The sequence below is a fragment of the Dermacentor andersoni genome, chromosome 1 (assembly GCF_023375885.2).
Source record: "Dermacentor andersoni chromosome 1, qqDerAnde1_hic_scaffold, whole genome shotgun sequence".
NCBI classification, from domain to species: domain Eukaryota; kingdom Metazoa; phylum Arthropoda; class Arachnida; order Ixodida; family Ixodidae; genus Dermacentor; species Dermacentor andersoni.
Window position 1 is genome coordinate 149,234,720 of NC_092814.1, and position 20,526 is coordinate 149,255,245.

General features: G+C 45.1%; 1 long non-coding RNA gene across 1 annotated transcript; it reads right to left on the reverse strand.

The window, feature by feature from the left end:
- Positions 1–5,812: 5,812 nt before the first annotated feature.
- LOC126544871 (uncharacterized) lies at positions 5,813–6,567 on the reverse strand. Its single transcript, XR_011892212.1, has 2 exons — positions 6,396–6,567; positions 5,813–6,291 (listed from the first exon to the last, which is right to left on the reverse strand). It is a non-coding gene; the product is annotated as an uncharacterized lncRNA (long non-coding RNA).
- Between the last annotated feature and the right edge of the window lie 13,959 nt (positions 6,568–20,526).

Genomic DNA, 20,526 nt, shown 5'->3' on the forward strand with positions numbered 1-20,526 from the left:
GGCTTTTCTTTAAGGCTTGCTAGGCCAGGTGTGCAAACTGAGTCATCCTCGCCTGTAGCCTCGCTAGTATTACTTGAGCTGTTGTGACTGCTTAGCATTGGCTTCAAGGACTCCTGGTCTTCGTCCCTAATGCCATCTGTAGTCTCTCCGGTGGCATCTATTACCTCTGTAGAATCCATGAGATGGTCCAGTTGTGGCTCGTCTGCGTTATATTGCCCAGAACGAAGCTTATTGGCGTATGTGGACACGCAGGCGTCCACTGAGTGACCAAATCGGTGGCACTGTAAGCATCTCGGTGTTCTGCATTGTCGACGAACGTGTCCCACACGCTTGCAACGAAGGCACAGCGGAGGCCTACCGGGGATAAGTACGAGGCACTGGTGTCCATAAATGGACATAATGTGCGGTATTGAGCGTACAGTGATAGTGTCCTTGAGCACCAAGGAAACCTCCCGGTTTGTTATCACCCATTGTTCCATACCAGTGCACCTCCATACTTCTCTCTCCACCGACTTCACCTGACCATAGCTCTGGAACGCCTCTTCAACGCGTCGTGGTTCAAGGTGAGGTGGAAGCCATAGTAATTTAAGCTTGATGTTTTTAGTCTCCGGATCTATCACCATGCACTTCAGCCCTTTGACACGGAGCTCACCACAGGCGACGAGAGTTTGTTTTGCCGCACTACTAGCGCAAGTAACCATCCATACATGGCTCATTTGATACTGTCCGACACCTACATTATCTGAAGTATTCACTTCCTCAAGCAGAGCGTCTCGGAAGTCAGGAGCACGGTATGGTCTGCCACTCAAGTCCGCATGAAGGAAGATAGAATTCAAAACGTCGTTACCGGTTGGTAGACGCGGGAGGACAACTTTGTAACTTGCATCTTCGTTCAAAAACGGGGTCGACGATCCTCGGCCTGGGGCCGATACGCTGTTTCCAGCAGAGAGCATTTTCGAGCACAGCCGTTCCACACGGCTTCTTCTTTCTTTTTCTTTCTTTCATGGTATTTATTATAGTAGCATTCAACCCGACATTCACCAGTTTTGCATAGGCAGAGAATGGAAGGCACAATCAAAGTCACACACAGAAAAGGCAGCGTTCATACTGTGAGTAGAAACGTTGGTTTCACTTTAGAAGGGTGATAAGGATAAGCCCCTCACCAAAATAGGGTACCACTCCGGTTGTATATCGAGTCCATCATAAATATATCGAGTCCATCATAAACATGCTTTAGGTGTAGGGTCATTTGGATAAAATGTACCCTTGTAGGTACCACCGTTTAGGCGTTTCGGTCCATCATTCGCGTTTTCCACAAACTGCATTCCCATGAGAAAAAACATATCGAAAGGCGCACTATTATCAGAGGTTGGCAGCAGGTATCGCGCAGTATGATCGTTAATCTCAAAGTCTTTCTTTATAAAGTCCGTTGAAGGACAGTCCAAAATAGGATGGCGTCGGTGCAGCTAATAAAACAATGTTTAATTGTCTCTGGTACATGACAAAGGCAACAGTTAAGAGAAGAGACAAAAATACCCTTTTTTTGTAGCCATGTTTTTACCGGTATGGTTTCACTATGAAGGTTATGAAAGAATGTTTTGCAGCAAGGGGATAAATACATTTTGCGAACTCTCTTTAGTACATCGTGGCCTGGCCATTTAATGTATAATAATCGGTAAAATGGAGGTGGAAACAGCATGGACAGTAAATCTTTGCACAACGTTTTATGCCACACAGAGTACAAGTATTCAGTGGAAAACCGAACTGTCAGGAAACGAACCGCCAAGTAAACTTCTTGCATGAACCCCCACAAGCATAAACGCGAAGAAAAATTTGAAGAAACAACTAAATCAGGTAACGCATTAACAAGTGTGACTTGCATGTATGACCGAATTATAGGATGCGAAGTATCGCGAAAAAAAAAGAAGAAACGAGACACTATTTGCCGCACATAAAGATGTACTAAGCCCAGCCCACCTTCACTAACAGGCCTAAAAATATTGTCTCGCCTCATGGGCTCAAAGGTTGAAGACCATACGAAGGTTGCAAATATACGGTGAAAGCGTTGGATGTATAGCCTAGCACAATGAATAACTTGCAATACATAGTAAATTTTTGTTGCCAAGAACTTATTGCAGGCTTCGGCTTTCCCAAAAATAGAAAGTCGTTGTGGAACGAATGTCTGGGCGTAACTTTGCAGGGCCGAAACCCGTTCTTTCCAATAGTATGCGCTTAATTTATATGCGTCTAGCGGCACGCCAAGATACTTTGGCGGGACATCAGTCCATTTAACGCATGTAAACTGTTCTGGTGTATAGCACCATGAGCCAAACCATAAGCCTAAACTTTTTGAGGAGTTCATTCGTGCTCCTGATACGCTGCCAAATTCTTCTATTGTCGATACTACCGTTTCAACACTGGACTTATCCGTGCAGAAGAACGCTAGATCATCTGCATAAGCTAAGACTTTTAGTTCATTACCCAGTATATTGAAGCCATGGATGTAACTCGACTGAATTACGCTTAAGCATAGCAGTTCCAGGTAAAGGGCGAATAGTAGTGGGGACATCGGGCATCCTTGTTTTACTGATGAGCAAATAGAAACGGGTTCGGAGAGTTGGCCATTAATAACTAAACGAGTAGTACAACAGGTGTAGCAAAGCCTAACGCCTTTAAGCACAATGGAGCCAACATTGGCATGCTCCAGAAGAGAAAATAAATAGGAGTGACTGACACGATCAAAAGCTTTAGCAAAGTATACCTGGAGCATTGCAAGCTGCTCAGTGGAACCATAACAGTATTGAAGAATTAGTGTACGGGCAATATGTATGTTGGTTTGAATTGATCGGCCCCTAATTCCACACGTCTGATGAGAACCAATTAGAATTGACATCGCAAATGCAATCTATTAGCTAAAACTTTTGAAAAGTTTTAAATTTGAAAGTTTAAAAAAGTTTTGAAAAGATTTTGTAATCCACGTTTGACAATGTGATTGGTCGGTAGCTATCAACAGAACGCAGTTTCTCTTCATCTTTATCTTTATTAGCCACGAGTTCGATGGTTAAAAGGGGGACAAAAGCGCCTCTAGTGAATTCGGTGTTGCCTTAGAAACGTGCCGTAGAAAGTTATACTGCGGTGTATATCGGTAATTATGAGCATGCAAATTACAGAACTCACAGTTAAACGAGTAGCGAACTACGTTTCCGCTACATTTCTTCTGCGCTTGGCGCACACGCAGAGCCATCTTGCGGCAAACACAGAAGACCCCCTCCTCGCAATGTACGGCGCTGCCCCGACAGGTGGCGCGCCACTCGCCCGCTTCTCCCCTTCGTCTCGTTTGAGCGCATTGGGGCCGTGCGGGGACCGGCGCGAGGATGCCCCAAAGTTGTGCTGTGGACTTAGAAGTGTTGTATATGAAAACTATGTGTTTGTATGACTCAAGAGCATGCCGAGCGAATGAGTGGGCGGTGCGAACGGGGTGCGATAACGCTATCGCGTTCCACTCTTGAAGGTGAAGCTTAAGCGTCCTCCAATTTTTTCTATGTCGTTATGGACGGTAGCGCCATCGCTATCAAGGGCCGGTATTTATAATACATCTTTACTGTTCATTTTAAAGAATTGCCACAGTTCTTTTGGTCTTTTCTGTATACGGAGGTGGAACGTGTTAAATAACTTTGGCTGTCTTGAAAGCTGCCTGCGTCCCTTCAGTTCTTTTCTTGTGTTTATCTTTAAGCTTCAACGAAGGGTTTATCTTACAAGCAGCGTAAACGTGCGCTCTCTGCTTGTCCTTGCATTTCACGTCCCGCGAACACCACAGCTTACTTTTGATGCGCCGCGCAGTCATAGCCTATGATGGTACATATCTTTCACGCATCTCGAGCAACTTGTTCCTAAATACTTTCGATAGCTTTTCCATGTTAATGAATTCACCCTGTGTCTTAAACACATCAAAGTAGGAATATATAGAGCTAGGATCATATCACTGACAAGTGCTTTTTTCATAGCTGTAGAAACGCCGTGTACCACCGTTAGCAGCTCTCACATACTGCAAATTCATATCGCACAATACAGCTTGGTGGTCGCTTATGCTCGGCAGCACTACTGTAGAACGCGCCGACTCTGGCGTATTAGTGAAAAATAAATCTAAACCATTTCTTGCTTTGTGGGCTCTACAACTAGCTCAGTTAGCTCGAAGAGGCGACATATCTTTAACATTTCTTTACTTGACTGGCTGAAAGCGCTGGAACTGGGATCTGCTAGTGACCAATCGATTTCCGGAAGATTAAAATGTCCGCCTATAAGTAGACAACCGGTGCACACTGTTTCCATTGCAGCGGTAAGCTCACCAAGAATATTAACTTTGCTTCCTGGTGGGCGACAGAACGAACGTACCGATAATGACCTACCGTTCTTCAATCTAATCTCTACCCACAATATTTCACTTTGACTGCATTCTGTATCAATTTCCAGGGAGCACACTGTCGCATCCACTGAAATAAAAACGCCTGCCCCGAAACGATTTCGGTCCTTACGGTACAAACAAAGACTTGGGAAATACTTCACTATCCTCAACGTCAGCATCGAGCGAGGATTTAGATCCAAGAACGACAGTTGGTCTAGACATATCAACGAGGCTAGAAAATTCATCACTTTTATTTCGTATACTCCTGCAATTCACAATGAAGAAAGAAAGCATCGACCCATCCGCTTTCAGTTCCTGTTAATCTGCGTGCGCAACTTTCATAGACGTACTTCATCTTATTTATTATAAAGAGTAGTGAACTTGAGGTTTACTTTGTCAGTCTTCTCTCGATTCGCCTTAGCGTAATCCAACAGTCGGTTCCGCTTTTTGGGCACCTTCTCCGAAAAGTCCTCCGAAATATCTGAACCTATTAATTTCTTTGCGCTTGATAACACTGCTTTCCCTTAAACGAAAGAAACTTGACCATTATTGGCGGCTTTTTATTAGCAGTATGCCTTCGAAGACGATGGAAGGCTTACTCTATTTCCGTCAACGCGTTCAGTGAAAACTAATGAGTTATGAAGACTGCACAAATGTCCTGTTAAGCTTCCATCGTGCGGCTGTGGTGGCCGACGGGCTGATCGTCCTTCGGGAAGATACACCCAGAACCAAACAACGAATGCTTTCGTCGTGACGGAAAGAAGCGGTGCTTTGTAGAAGGATGCGGCACCCCGCACGGTCGGTGTTCGCTTCATCGCTTTCCTTGCTTAACAGGTGATCTCGAGTTCAACCGCTCATCTAAGCGAATGTGCAGTTACCAGGGCCTAGTGGAGAGCCTAATGACGTCGAGTTCTGGGACATATTAAGTATACTGCACTAATCGTGCCATTGACTATAAAAAGTGACGTAATTTTTCTTCTTTCATTTTCTTTTTTTTTTTGGCGATGCTAATGACGCCGAATGCCCCATTTTTGACGAGCCATGACTGTGTGAACAACACACATCCAACTCTGAAACTTCGCATTTGTGGTCTTTGACGCTTGACGCTTGACAAGCGCACGATTTCTTGTTGGACCCCATATACTTTCACTTGTACCAATTGCGTTCCATGCAGTGTAAATTTCCCATTTGACGTGGCATGGATGGCGCGAAGAACTGTGTGTGTGTGTGCGTGTGCGTGTGCGTGTGTGTGTGTGTGTGTGTGTGTGTGTGTGTGTGTGTGTGCGTGCGTGTGCGTGTGCGTGTGTGCGTGCGTGCGTGTGTGTGTGTGTGCGCGCGCGCGCGCGCGTGCGTGCGTGCGCGCTGCACATATACGCACTGCGAACTGCGAATACGAACACGGAAAAGAAATACAAGATAGTGGAACGTATACGAATATATTTATCGACATCATCGTCAAAAAAGTACAAATTTCGAAATTTCCTAAAATAAATGAGCTATTATAGCACAAAATACACACAAAATGCCTAATTTGGCCACACACGAAGCGTAGCGGACCACATCTGGGTGTGTGCCGCCCAAGTGTCTGCAGATCAATCTCTACTCATGTGGCCTTCCTCGCCACACCTGAGGCATCCTCGTCGTCCTCCATAGTCAGCAGTGGCACAATCCCGGCTCATGTGCCCTTCTTGGTTGCACTTGACGTATGTTCCGCCGGTGGTGCTTCTCGCTGATTTGCCACGCTCCCAATGGCGGACGCCCCCGCAGATAGAAGTGAGCTCCCCCTTCTGTGGGGTTGCCTCACCCCAGCAGTCCGCTCCAGCCGCCAAGGCGCCTCCGTGTTGAAGGTTCTCGTTCCAGGCAGATCCCACGGGCGCCCCAACCTGCGCCTTTATAGACGCCATTGTCGGAGCAGCCATACGGACAGCACTCGAGCTGGAGACAGCAGAAATTGTGATGGTAACGCAGGCCCATCTGTTGCCTGAGTACTTACCACAAGGCCGCCGGGAGGTTGCTGCTTCATTACCACTTTGGCTCCGCGTCCACGGCCTAGCCCAAAGAAAGCGGCCGTGAAACTGTTCGGGACTTCAGCCGCGATCAAACGTTCTTCACAACAAAGTCTTCTTCTTCTTCTTTCTCTACTTGCGAACACCACTTGCTTCTATGACTGCATGCTCTACTTTCTCCTACAGGGATTACAATGATAGCCTCTAGAGTTGTGTAAATGTGTGGGCTTTTGCTGGCCATTTTCGGTGTTCATGTTTCTGAAGCTGATAGTCAACGCTATTGGGATCGTATGTGGCGTCTAAAAGTTACATTGTGCACCAAATTCTTGACTTTCCTGAGCAACGACGACGAAAAAGAAACCTGAGACCAGCGGGAGCTGCAATTGCGTGAAAAATAGAAAGTAAAGCAGTCCGTGCACGAGAGAAGCAAAGCACAACGCGAAAACATCTCAGCACGAGGCACGTGCTGCCTTCACGCGGTTAACGAACGCGGCAGAAGGCGGTGCAGATCCTCAAATCAGGCGAAAACAAAGTGTACGAGATGCAGTCGGCGTCGCATATCATCCACGTATAATTTATGGCGTGTATCACGAAACAAAAATGACGATGATGTTATGATGTTATCAACTAAAGCGGTGAATGAGCGAGTTTTTGTAAAGAAATTGCCAGGCTTCGTTGACTCCCTGATTCACTTCAATGAATTACTAGCAATTACTAGCATTACACTTCAAGAAATTACTTCTAGCAGCAATGTGAGCCCCGACTAGTGGATGCGTCCATCGAGTGTGATGTGCGATCTTCATAGAGCGGAAGCCCCGGTAATCGTATAAATCGTTGAGAGAACTCCAGCTACACATGAATTCTTAGAAATCACTAGATAATGCTAATAGGCACTGTCAATTGTTAGAAGGTGAACTTCCAGAAATGCGACGCCTCATACAGAAATATATGGGGTGATCATTTTCAAATTTTACAAAATTTTTAGAAATTACCTGTTGCAGAAACGAACATAATTCAGATGTGACTCAAACATAATTCTAGCCGTTCAGCTGGATTATTCAGAGAGGCGGACGTGCAAGAGAGATCGAAGCACATATTCAACTAATTAAGAAAAAGTCACGAATTTGCTCTCTTATGCTTAGATGCACAACAGTAACTGAACGCTCATGTATTTCGTCCCAACCTTTCGGAGACAATATATAGAGACTGGTGCCCTAGAAATTCATATGAAATGGATGCGTCTTGCGATCTCACCGGGTACAATTCGGAAATTGCAATACGTGCCTCAAAGTAATTAATTATGAAGTTTATTATATATATATATATATATATATATATATATATATGTGTGTGTGTGTGTGTGTGTGTGTGTGTGTGTGTGTGTGTGTGTGTGTGTGGAGAGAGAGAGAAAGAGCAACGTTCATGTCGTATCCGTTCGAACGTGGCCGTAGATCAGGCACTGCTTACCATGTACGAATATTCGTTTCTGTTCGAATGTAAGAAATAGGAATACTTTTTGGAGCCTGAAGGCAGAGGGCCCATGTGAGTGAGGATTGTTCAGATTGGTGCTACGGTATATAGGAGAACCGCGGCGTTAGCCACTGCGGTATTTGAGCGAACACACGGGGCAAATAACATCTGCCCACACTTTTCATTCAACACGAATTCCTCACTTTTTGCAGTCTAATTTTCAAACTTGTCTAAATTTAGGCAAATAAATTTATTATTCGGCCAGTATCACCATAATTACATCCCTTTAAAACAATATGCGGTGTGGCATCTGCTCACTCTTTCCTTCAGCGAACGCAGCACTCACGCGCGTCTGTTGACGTGTTCTTCCATTGTTTTATTACTATCATTGTCATGGCGCACCAAATGACTAATAGCAGTTGTTTCTTATTTACAAGCTCGTCAATTAAGCAGGCGCCCGTTAGCGGTAGGCATTACATGCATTTATAAAGTGATGTTAATAGCCCTATCCTTTTTGCCAGAATGGACTCTATACAACATTTTTTTTATGTATTTAGAAATGAGAAGAAAATGTTCGATATTCGACATGGTATTTCGACGTCGTTTTTCTATAATATCCCCATTCTATTCGATTCGTAAATTACTCTATTCGAACACACCGGTACATATGAGGTTCCAGCAAGCAAAGAAAGGGGCGTGCGTCTGGTGCCGTTGAGAATAGCGTCTAATTTACGTCGTAGTCCAAGCGGCTGGTGTCGGTTGATCATGTGGATCAAGTTGCAACAGCCGCAACACCATCTGCCAGAGCCTGGTGCAGCAAGCAGCGCGTCAAAATGAGCAGAAGACATTCAATTCTATTCTTTTTTTTCTTTCTGTTGTTGACGCGCTGACTAAGCAATCTTTCCACATACGTTTACTTTTAACAATCTCAACATCCCTTCTCCTGCATTCTAACAATATATCCTGCATCGTGCCTGATGACTGCTGTCAGACCCGATAATAACCAGCTTTTTTTTTTCATGTCTGGCAATAAACGCTGGTTATTTCGAAATTTGAAGCACATTGACACAGTCATTGAATGCGGCAGTATTGAAAGCACTTGGCGATCTGGCGTACACTTTCTCGACACCTGACATTAAACCGGAATCTTCGTAAAGTCAGGCCAAACGGCCTATGGCAACTGCCTCGCCTAAGACAGATTTAAGAACCGTTGCAGCCTCTACATTGTGCGAAGAAAAGATGTACAATGACCAGCGTCAGGGTAAATGGTGGGCATTCACTTCTCGTCTGGAAGCAGCATGGCCTGTCCTCTTTGCATCCTGTCCTCAGGGCGGCAATGGAGGAACCTTGGAGAACGCTTTCTTCACTTTCGCGTTTCTTCGTGGATATATTTCTACAGAAATCATTACAAAGTTCTCGAAAAACAGTTGAAACCAGAACCAGAGGCTAACTGTGGGTACGATTTCGAAGATGCATTACATGCAAAGAGGACATGGGGATACCAAAGAAAAATAAGGAAGAAAAAGAAAGAAAAGACTGGTTGCACACACGTGTAAATCATGTAGATATGTCAACTGACATAAGAAAACATAATACAAAACTCAATTTATACACTCTTCAACAATTATTGGTTGCATTCGACAAAATTAGAATGACATGGTATTTTTACTGCACGTTTCTGGAAACATGTTGCCATGGGAACACGTTGTCATGGGTTAAGTGCTGACTCAGTACGAAACATGCTTACTCAAGAAAGCAAAGTAGATCACAAAAAGTGCGTAGATCAATGTGATCCCGTGCTTGAAGCATGCCGCTTTAATAAACAGCAGCTCTGTTTATAAGGGATATAAACGTATTTTCGAAAGTTGGCATGAGTGTTTTCAGACAAAACCGTCTGGTGGCCACTGAACGGCAGTTTAAAATTCGGCCTTCAAAGGGCTGCTGAATATTGCGCGCTGGTTGTGGCCGAGTCGCATTTGAAAACACGTCAATTGATGCACCTATGGTGTATGGCACTTCTGTATAAACAGAGCTGCTCTTGTTAATTGACATGTGATCAGTAGCGACTATTACTTTCCTATTATCCTTCTGGGATACCAGGCGTCACAATGTCGGTATAAAATTACCTGTCAGTATGCAGACCAGTTTTATGCATATACTACAGCAACGACGCATGAAAGATATCGTCCATAAGCTTCGTTCAAAGTCTTCTCGCTTCTTCTTTGTCCTCTTTCTCCTCGCTCCTCATCCCTTCCCATTCAATGCAAACGGTATTTTCTAGGTAAATCTCTCTCAAAAGTTGTATACAATCGTCGCCTAAGCCTTCCCCTTCCAGACCAGAATATCCCACATGTTGTGATCAACGTTTTCATATGCGCCTGTAATGTCTAAAAAGGCCACATATAGTGGTCTGCTTTCTACTCTTGATATTTCAATACACTGAGTAAGAACAAATAAGTTATCATCCAAACGCCTACCTATTCTGAAGCCATTCTGAAGTTCTCCCAAAATGCCATTATTCTCTGGCCATGCTTTCAGCTTTAATTTGATTGCCTGCATTGCTAACCTGTATATTACCGATGTAATGGTCAACGGTCTATATGAATGAGTTCTATCTTTCTCCCCCTTACCATTATAAATTAAATTCATTCTATTTGTCGCTAACTGTCTGGTATTCGTCTATCTTTTAAAGTTTTTTCCACTGCTTTCACCAGAGCTTCCTTACTTTATGATCCTAGTTCATTAGTCAGCCTAACGGGAACCTCGTCTAGCCCTGTGTGTGCTTCGGAACTTTCTCTTCGGCTTCCTTCCAGTTGAAATTTGTCAGCACCAGCCCCTTTTCCATCTGGTTCTCGTTCATGTTCTTTTTTTCCTCATGCTCTTTTTTCCTCTTGCACCCTTCCCAAACATAATTATCAATCAGTGGCGGCTCTTCCGACTCTGTAAGGTGCGTTGTGCGTTTCTGTAACCGCGTACACCGCTATCTGTTCTCTATTTAACTGCTCCTCAATCTCTGCCCACCTTTCCTTTCTTCTGCCGCCCTGCATGTTTATGTAGCCTAATGCATAGCAAGCTCTCTTTCTCGTTTTCCTCCCATTTCTTTTATTGACGGCGATGCTAATCTGAGGTTCCCCTAAAGGACCTTCTTCATTACCGCCTACACTGGCCTCCTGAGCGCCCGTGGGACGTGGTGTAAAGTCACAGGAAAAAAATTTCAGAGTACCGCATTCGTTTTCCCCGCACCACCGACGCGTTCATTGGCCCAACCGTACCACGTGACTTTGGCGTGCCATATAACTTCCAAGCGCCGGGCGGGCCTGCTGAGTTAGAGCACAGGCAGCGCAGGTTCCCTACGTTTTTTGTGTTCCGATTGTCGCGCTCGCATTTGACTGCAAGGAAATCATGCCTGGCTGCTGCGCCTACGGATGCAGCAACCAAACTGAGTCTGGAAAGACATTTTTCTAGATTCCGACCGGGAAAAATGACCGATACCGTCGTTCTGCGTGGTTAAACAGAATCGGCCGAGAGAACTTCAAGCCTACAAAAAACACCCGCGTCTGCGAGGTCACCTTGATTGTGCTTTTCGGCACTGTTTTAAAAGATATTTAAGCGGAGTGCACGCGGTGTTAGCGATGCTACGAAAATAGAAGTTCATTGCGCGAATCGTTCGCATCTTGCAGGCTTGACGCGGGCACACGTGTACGCGTTTGTTGCTCAACACACGCGGTTATTCTATGCTCGTGGCACGCGAAGGCACACTTGTCGCGCGAGAATTCCACGTCCTCATGTGCACCAGGTACTCGCATGATTTCTCCGCGCACGTGAGCGCGCTCTCGCCTCGAGTCACTCGACCCATATGGCACCTGTTTTTCGCAGATCGTGACGATCGCAGTCAATAAAAACATGGTCAATACGAGGCCCATATTACTTCCTTTTTTCCACTTATCCTTTGCTCATTTATACATACGCATTTTGAGCTTGAAACCAACGGCCAGGTGATATTCGCAACACATGCTTCAAATTTTGAGCTTGTAAGCCGAGCACATGCAATGAACTGAAGTCAGCATACATATCATGTTTTATGTTGAAATGCTACGGTGCATACCCAAATAATGTTGTGCTTGATGCACAACAAGAAATACAAAACAACAGAACACCCAGTAGCTTTAGTTTCACTCTGTCACTATGCATGTTACATAAACCGCTCTAAAAGCACAAGAATTTTATGCATCGCCTATATAACTTAGAAAAAAAAAGTGCTGCGTCACCAGCGGGCGTTCCTGCTTTTTATTTTTACACAGGCAGCAAATCTTGGCAGTCTAAGAAAACAGTCATAAATAAGTTGAGAAGAGTAGCCCGCTCATGAACGCACTAGACAGCCGCGTTCATAAATCGCAATGTAGCAAACTCTCGCTCATTATCAGTGTACAGAAGTACATATACGTTGCTGTAATTATGCAAATGGCTCATATTGGCCTTCCACAAAATTTAGTGCGCGAAATGGTCATCGAAGTTGGTTTTTACGCCTGCTGTGCACAGATCGTCTTACGATCACGGCAAAACACCGGTGCGCACACGGCAGTCGCAGTGTGTCGTGCGTATACGGCGGACAAAGTCGCCCGGCAGAATCGAGGACGCGCGGTATCCGTTTACAAACTAAATTAAATGTATCCGATTTAGCTTGTGAAATTATACAATGAACGTACGTGCCTGTGACACTGTCAGGTGTTAGTTTCGCCCTGCTTGGAAACATTCAATATAAGCCGACGGCGGTCCACGATGTTCATGCCCAAAAGCACAAGCTTGCCTCATTCCGGCTCGAAGTGACGAAATGTTTCCTTCTTAGCTCGCTCCGCGGAAGGGGAAAAAAAAAAAAACGCGTGCATAAGCTCCCGATAGCAGCGCTAAGCTGTTGTCCACAATCGTAGCACAGTTCCAGCAGTAAACACGATCGGCGTGCAAAACAACCACCGGCTGCATTAGTTCGCACAAAATAACACTTTATTATCGTTCTTAGCAATAATGTTTTTTTTTCGTCCAGCCTAATTACATAATTAGTCTAAATTAATCATTGAAATTCTAAGATAACGTAATTACACGAAAAACTCCCTATACAGCTTTCTGTTGCTCAATACATGTTACATAAAAGTGTTTTTCCGAGCGTGAAAGGAACCCGCGAATACACGCCGAATTGCCGCCCGACTGGCTGTTCCAGGCACTTAGCGTGTATTCGCTGGCTTCTTTCACGCTCGGAAAAACACTATTATCTAGCACATATTGAGCAGGAGAAAGCTGTATCGGGACTTTTCCATGCTGTTCTACAATTTTCTCATTGATAGTTTTAATCTAATTTTAATATTAGAGAAGTTCATTATATCTTAAACCTAATTATGTCATTAGGCGGAATGAAAAAGATAATCTGAGTACCTCAAAGCGACAGCAAATAACACATTGCCTTGGTTCTGTCCAGCTACGTCTCATTTGCATATGTTTAGAGCTTGGTGCATGATAGCTGGGACACGCTTTATATCATGGGGTGCTACATATTTTCCCTGAAACCTTCTCCAACGAACACGGAAAAAGAGCCTTGATGGAATACACTCCTTAATGCGCTGCGGTCGTTCTCTGCATGCGAACCGAATAAACATCATTAGGTGCAAGCAACACCTAATGCCGACGGCAGTGGCTACAGAAATTTCGTTCGGGGGGGGGGGGCTCACGTTGCAGCTCGGCCTCCTCCTTACGAAATTTGTCGAAGGATCAAATACATGAATAATAAATGCATTGACATTGCCAAAGATGCTGGAAACGAATACTTGAACGCTACGCACTGTCAACACAAGTAAAATATCTCTTATTTCATTAAAAATGTATTCGTATGTACCAAAAGTTGTGCCAGAAATAACTGATATCTATGCTACCATGTTTTTTGTACATTTATTAAGTAAAAAAGATATCACACGAACTTTAGAACTATATCAGCTCGAAACCGGCAAAGCAGTACATGCCGCTGATATGATAAACTTAAAGGCCATTAAATAAACAAGTTGAGGACAAATATTTTAATGAAACTTTGTCATTCAAGAACCTTGTTTATATTTTTGTACATATGCAACGGCTAAGGAAGATTTCAATGACGCTGTCCATCGTTCCAACGTAGTGCGCAGGAGGAGGTGTCACTGGTCGTGTATTGTAATTGCACCGAAATTATAGTCGCAACAAAGATCACATATAAAAAGGAGGAGTTCTGCAAAATATGCATAAGAAATGCGAAGATACAATCGAATGTACAAATGCGAGGATAAAGCTTGATAAAGGGCAAAAAAGTGTCGCTGGAAACAAAGCTCACTGCATGTATCCACAAAACCTCGCAACAAGATATTTAAATATACGTATAAGGCTCCAGTAAATCTACGTATCTAATCAAAAGTCACCGTATATAATGCGTCAAACAAAGCAAATGAACATGTTGCGCAATAATAGATTCATATATCACAGAATCCTAAGGCCCGGCCCCCTCCCTCCCTCCACTCCCCCCGAAGACGGAAGAACATTTGTAAACTTCCTGCTTGCCGCTTCAAATAAATAAAACCTATCTGCCCTATCTAGCGCCTTGTACTCGGATTTACGGAAAGTATTCTTACAGATAAAGAAAAAAAAAGCTACAGTGCAAGATTTCATTCATGTTTCCCTCTTCATCGCGTAACAAAATGTGGAGTAATTGGTACGGGTTCTTTTATTGCGGTCGGACCTCGGGCGCCGAAAGAGTTGTACGGTAGCCATTATATATGCTAATCCTTGGCCCATAAGCCGTGTGAATTTTTTTGTCTTGTCCATGCTTAACAACAACAAAGAAAAAAAGGCGGTGCGGCATCCCAATTAGTGGCTACATAGTGGATATTACGTTGCGCTGCTAGACTCGACTCACGGGTTTAAACCAGGTCGGGAAATTTGATGGGAACGAAATGGGAAAACACTCCTGTACTGCTGTTTATGTGCACGTTAAAGAACCCTAGGTGATGAGAACTGAACAGCGTGCTTCATAATCATATCGCCAGACGTAAAACGCCAGAATTTTTTTAATTAATAAAGTACAAAAAAGGAAGTAGCGGCGTCGTTCGCCTTTCTTTAGAGGTGTAAACGAAAGAAATTATTCTCGAGTCCGATTTCTGAGTTAAACATGTTTCGCTTATCTTATATTTCATACCTAAATTTAATGCTGTTCCCAGCTGTAAGTCCGTTCAACTAAGCAGCTTCTGTATTATAAACGGCTGCTTTCAGTTATCCGGTGCACTATCACAAGGACAATAATGAAGCAATTAAAGGAACGGCATGCCTCACATACACGTAGAGATATTTGTAGATCTGCTGTGTTCGTTGAAGAAGGTAAGTGTGCTACCACAGTGGGGAACAAGTGTTAATGGGTTACAGACATGATGATGCTGTCAAAAAAATGTTTTCCTTGCCTCAATCAAGTTAGCAGATTTACAGGCTGCCCCGAAACGGGGCGTTTATATTCAATGGCAGCTAGGAACTTGTTCAGCAGAGTTCATTAGCACCCGTGCGTTAATTCTCTCTGGAATTGATCCGCCTCTGCGCAACAGCCACCAATCCTCAGCAGCACAATCATTCGGATTAAGAGTCCTCACTTTCACCTGCCCCTGGCCTTCGAGACTTCATAAGTGCTTTTATGTATTGCATTCGAACGGAAACGGCTGTTGGAATTCTGTAGTCGAATACGATCTGCTGAATAGCAAATAACAATTGATGAGACAACATGTTTTTACTTCATTTCGCCTGCTGGCACATTGAAGGAGGTTACCAGACAAGCCACGGAGATTACACATTGGTAAAGACTTCCCGGTCTCCCCGATTCATTCTGAGGACGTAGGCAATTATTTGTCCCTAACACTGTTGTTCATGTTAACATCCAAGAATTACCTTGATTCCTTTCCTCGAAAAGTCGATTGGTTCACCTGGGGCTGGTGCAGTTTTTAGAAGAAACACGCTTATTCCGGTCGGCAGTTTCCACTTTTTCAGTCGGTGCATTTGAAATATTTGATGATTGTTCTCTTACATGTATGCATTTCATATATATGTCTATGTACCCTTATATTTACCTACAAGTGCATTGGTGATGTGCATCTCCTCGCGCCACGCAGTCAATAAACGTGTGTTACGTTTCGCCTACGACGCGCGGTATAGCCGGCGCGGATGCAACGGACGCCGGGGCTTCGTTCAAAGCGGCGGACATTTTGGCCCGTTCAGCGCTACCGCAACGCCTCCCCGCCAAGCGCGTCCAGGCATGTTTCAATGCCACGTGTCTTCGTGTGTGCGTGTGTGTGTGTGTGTGTGTGCATGTTGGTGCCCACGCTTGTCAAAGCGCGGCAGCCGGGGAGAGGAGCTTCCCAACTGTGAAGCGAGGAGGTCTGACCGGCGCCGGCCCGGCGGATGCGTCACCTTCTAGTCTCAACGTGCCCGAGCGGCGCCGTCACGTGCGCCCCATCTAGAGCCGTTCCTTCTTGCCCTCAACTCCGAGAGTATAAAAGCAGCTGCCCCCGGACGCCAAGAGAGAGGCTCCGATTTCTTCCGTCGAGTAACGCGCTCTCCCGTTTCTCCACTTCGGTCGACCTGACCGGCCGCTCTTTTGCGGTGCTAGAATAAACAAGTTGTTCTGTTAGCAGTCGACTCATGCTTTGCCAGGACCTTCGGATGCTTCCAGTTGTGCCCCAGGCCGCCAGGCCAACGCTACCCTTGGGGCTTGCGACCCATTTGCAACACGTGGTTTGTTTCACTATAATATAATTTTCGTTGATCATTGTCCTTGATCAATATTCCACCAACAAGAAGGGCACGTAAAATGACACGATATCAATAAAATTTTCTTTCGTAGCTTCATGTTGCAGATAGGCGGCTTATGTGGTAAAAATTACGTGTTACTTTTAGAAAACAATGTTAAAAATAGCAGTTCGCCTGGCTAAAACTACAATTTGTACCGGCTGACAAGAGTAGCGGGCGCACCAAAGCAAGTAAAAGCATGAAAAAATTTTGCTGCACAGACTTCCTTCGAGAAAAACTAGGTGTGCGCCAGCATTCGCGCAACGAACGGGCGCTCGGTAGCAGACGACGCACCTGACAGCGACAGCAAAATTGAAGACGCCATGTTGTATAAACCATGCGTCAAATATGTATACGTAGCGAAAGAGTGTCAATCTAAATTTGCAGTTGAAATAAAGCACCATTATATGAGCGTATGCGCGCAGTCGGTCTCAACGCCCGCAGCGAAATTACGTTGAATCTGCCGCGAAGCGCGTCTCCCCCCCAATCCTGTTCGCTCGCAGCGTCCTCGCAAACTTTTTCCACGCGCGGCGCCTCAGCGGGAGGGCGCCGTTCGGTCCACTGGACCATTGTCTATGTACACTCTAGTTGCGCACACAAGACGGAGCCACCATCGTCGGCTCACCCCATCCCCTCTCCGTATACGCTTTCACTCGCACATACAGCATGCGGCGCACGGTGACGATGTTATCGCCCTTGGACTTCATACGGAACATGACGTCGACGACGACGACAGGAATGCGCTTTGAGTGTCCATATATGATTGCTATCGCAATAATATAATAAGAGCATCCGGCAACTGAAGAGTCCCGTGGTCCATTACTTTCCGCAAAAGAAGTAACAAAATGGAACTTTCACCATGCGACAATTCTCCGCCGCAGCAATGTCTTGTTTTTTTTCTTTTGGGGGGCGGCGGCACCGAAATGAAAAAAAAAACGCAAAGGAAAGCATGTTGGCCACACTCGAATGCCTACTTTGGGCACCTAATGTGGCTACCGAAGGAATATCGAAGAAGACGTGAGACGCTTGGTCCACAGAGAACCATATGCATGCTGCTCGTTATTTATTTATTTGACACTACTGCATGCGGACTACGATTGGAGTCCAAGCAGGAGTGGACACCGGAACATAATAAAATAAAAGTACACTGACGAGACAAACGACTTTACGGAGGTTGTGATAACATCGAAATGAAGGTGATGCCCTCAAGTGAGCGCGTTGCAATCCGCCGAATCCCCACAGTGATGGCGGCAAACGACCATTGATTCTTTTTTCTCGTCTGCTAGCCAGAAAGCGTCCAAAACTAAGGGAGGCCAAAATCCACTCGGCCAGAGAAAAACGAACGCGCACCGAAGTGGCCCGCGAAGTGGTCAGCGCAGAGCGCGAAAAGCGCATGACCTCTGGCTGGCTCTGCCAGAACAAGAAAATTGAAGAGGCTCAATGTATTCTCGCGAATAAAAGTCAAAGTAGAAAAAATAAATAAGAAAGAATGTACATTTGCTGGCTCTGGTGTCTTAACATGGATGCTCTGACGCAGGTGAAAAAAAAATTATATTCTTTTCTGTGACATGACGGCACAAATGAACCATCACAACGCTTTATCTCATCGGACCTCGTTGCGTGCTTTGTCAACTTGTTTGATAGTGTGTTGATTTGGCTTGTCTCGTTCTATGGTCCGATGTAAGACTTTAGAAAAGTCAAAGCACGTTTGGCGTCAAATGTTTACAAGAACATTAAACTGACAAAGTTCTGGAATTAAAAATCTAAAGCATGGAAATGTCACTGCACCTTTCGCATCAGAAGTTTCTGGGATATTTATACCTATAAAGTTTCGGGATTGAAATCCATGCGCTCCGACTATTCCGCGCCCTCCGCGAGATGCCGCGACGAGCCCGCTCGCCGTCAAAACGCCCTTAAAACTTTCCGCTCAGATGGGGCTTTTTGCGTTGTGTGACTCGAAGTGCATGGGCGTTGCCACAAAATCCAGCCCGAGTTCACAATCTTCGCACCGAAATGGCTTTTCGATCATGAAAACTACATTCTACACAAAATCCAGAAGGATTTCCGGCGCCGGGGGTTGTTTTGGTCGGCGGTGCATGACAGCCCCAAAAAATTTCGGGCGGAGGGGGGGGGGGGGGGGGAGGGGGCTCAAGACCATTAAGCCCCCCCCCCCCCTAGCTACGCCCCTGGCCGACGGTACTTACTTTTTTGTCAAGTTCATCTTGTGCGCCGTATCCACAGCGCCTCCAGTCGTGCAAAGTCGAACGGTATGCATGAATTGATCGAGGTGCTGTTATTTATTGGATCAAACGGATTTATTTGATTTCCCTGTATGAGTCGCGTGAATCTGATAAGGTGGACTGCCTGTGAAGCGGATCATATAAAGGTCTCCTCGAGGGGTGCTTGGCATAGAGAGAGAGAGAGTAAAACTTTATTCAATCTAAATAAAATAAGGCACGATGGTTGGAGCCCCTATTCCAGGGCCCCACTGGCACGAGCGGCTCGCTGGGCTTGGTCCAGAAGAGCCAACTGGCTCTCCCGACCCTCGTCCGCAAGCCATGCCTCCCACTGCCTATTCCTCATTAGTGGATGTTGGTGTAATATGGGACTGTCTATGTGCGGCGGCCTCCTGGGGCACTCCCATGTGATGTGTTTTAGCGTGGGTGTGTCTGTGCACCACGGGCACTCGTCAGTGAACCTCGTGGGGTGTATTCTGTGTAGGTGGTGCAGGTTGGGGTATGCATAGAGTTTCTCACTATATATACCTAAAGGGAAATCTGGCGCTGCTTCGCTGTGGTATGCATGGGAATGCCGATATGTTGTGTCTTGGGATTGGCATCGTTCTCGGATAGCCAGGACACCTTGAAGACGCGCGCCTGGCAAGCACCGTTCCACCTGTCACAATGATTCATTTTCTACTAAAACAGCAACTAAAAAGCTGTGTTTGCTTTACTGTTACACAAAAACATGTTTTGTTTAACTATGAGAACTTGTTATTGCATGTACAATTATATGAATCCACAATTTGGGGCTAAAATTGTTGCTCGCATTAATTCATCGAAGTGACTCAGAGAGACAACGAAACCTGGCAATTTATTCACGAGAAATCACGCATTCAGCGCTTTGGTTGATAACATCATCACAACGGTATTGAACTAACGCACTTCATTGTTTCGTGATCATGCCATAAATTAAGTGGATGATATGCGACGTCGATTTCATCTGCTGCATTATTGTTTTCGCCTAACTTGAGGATCAACCGCGTGAAGGTAGCACGTGCCTCGTGCTGAGATATTTTCGCGTTGTGCATTGCTTCTATATCGTGCACGAACTACCTTTCTTTCTATTTTTCACGCAATTGCAGCTCCCGCTCGTCTCAGGTTTCTTCTTCGTCGTCGTTGCTCAGGAAAGTCAAGAATTTGATGCGAAGAGTAACTAAATTTCGGCTGAGGAAGAGTCAGTAATTGACAAATTTCCTTGTAAATTATCCGCGGCAACACGAACCCATGACCTTCAGCAGTAACTCACCACTTCCGTTGCATTCTAAATGTAAGCGGACGAGCCAAGTATAAAAAATCGAAGTATATATATTTCTCTTAGACGCCACATACGATCCCCCGGTAGTGTACACCATCAGCTTCAGAAACTTCGACACCGAAAATGGCCACCGAAAGCCCATAAAATTCCACAACTCGATCTAGAGGTTATTTTTGCAATCCTTGTAGGAGAAACCAGAGCAGTCACAAAAGCAAGTGGCGTTCGCAAGTAGGGAAAGAAGAAGAAGAAGACTGTTGTCAAGAGCGTTTGATC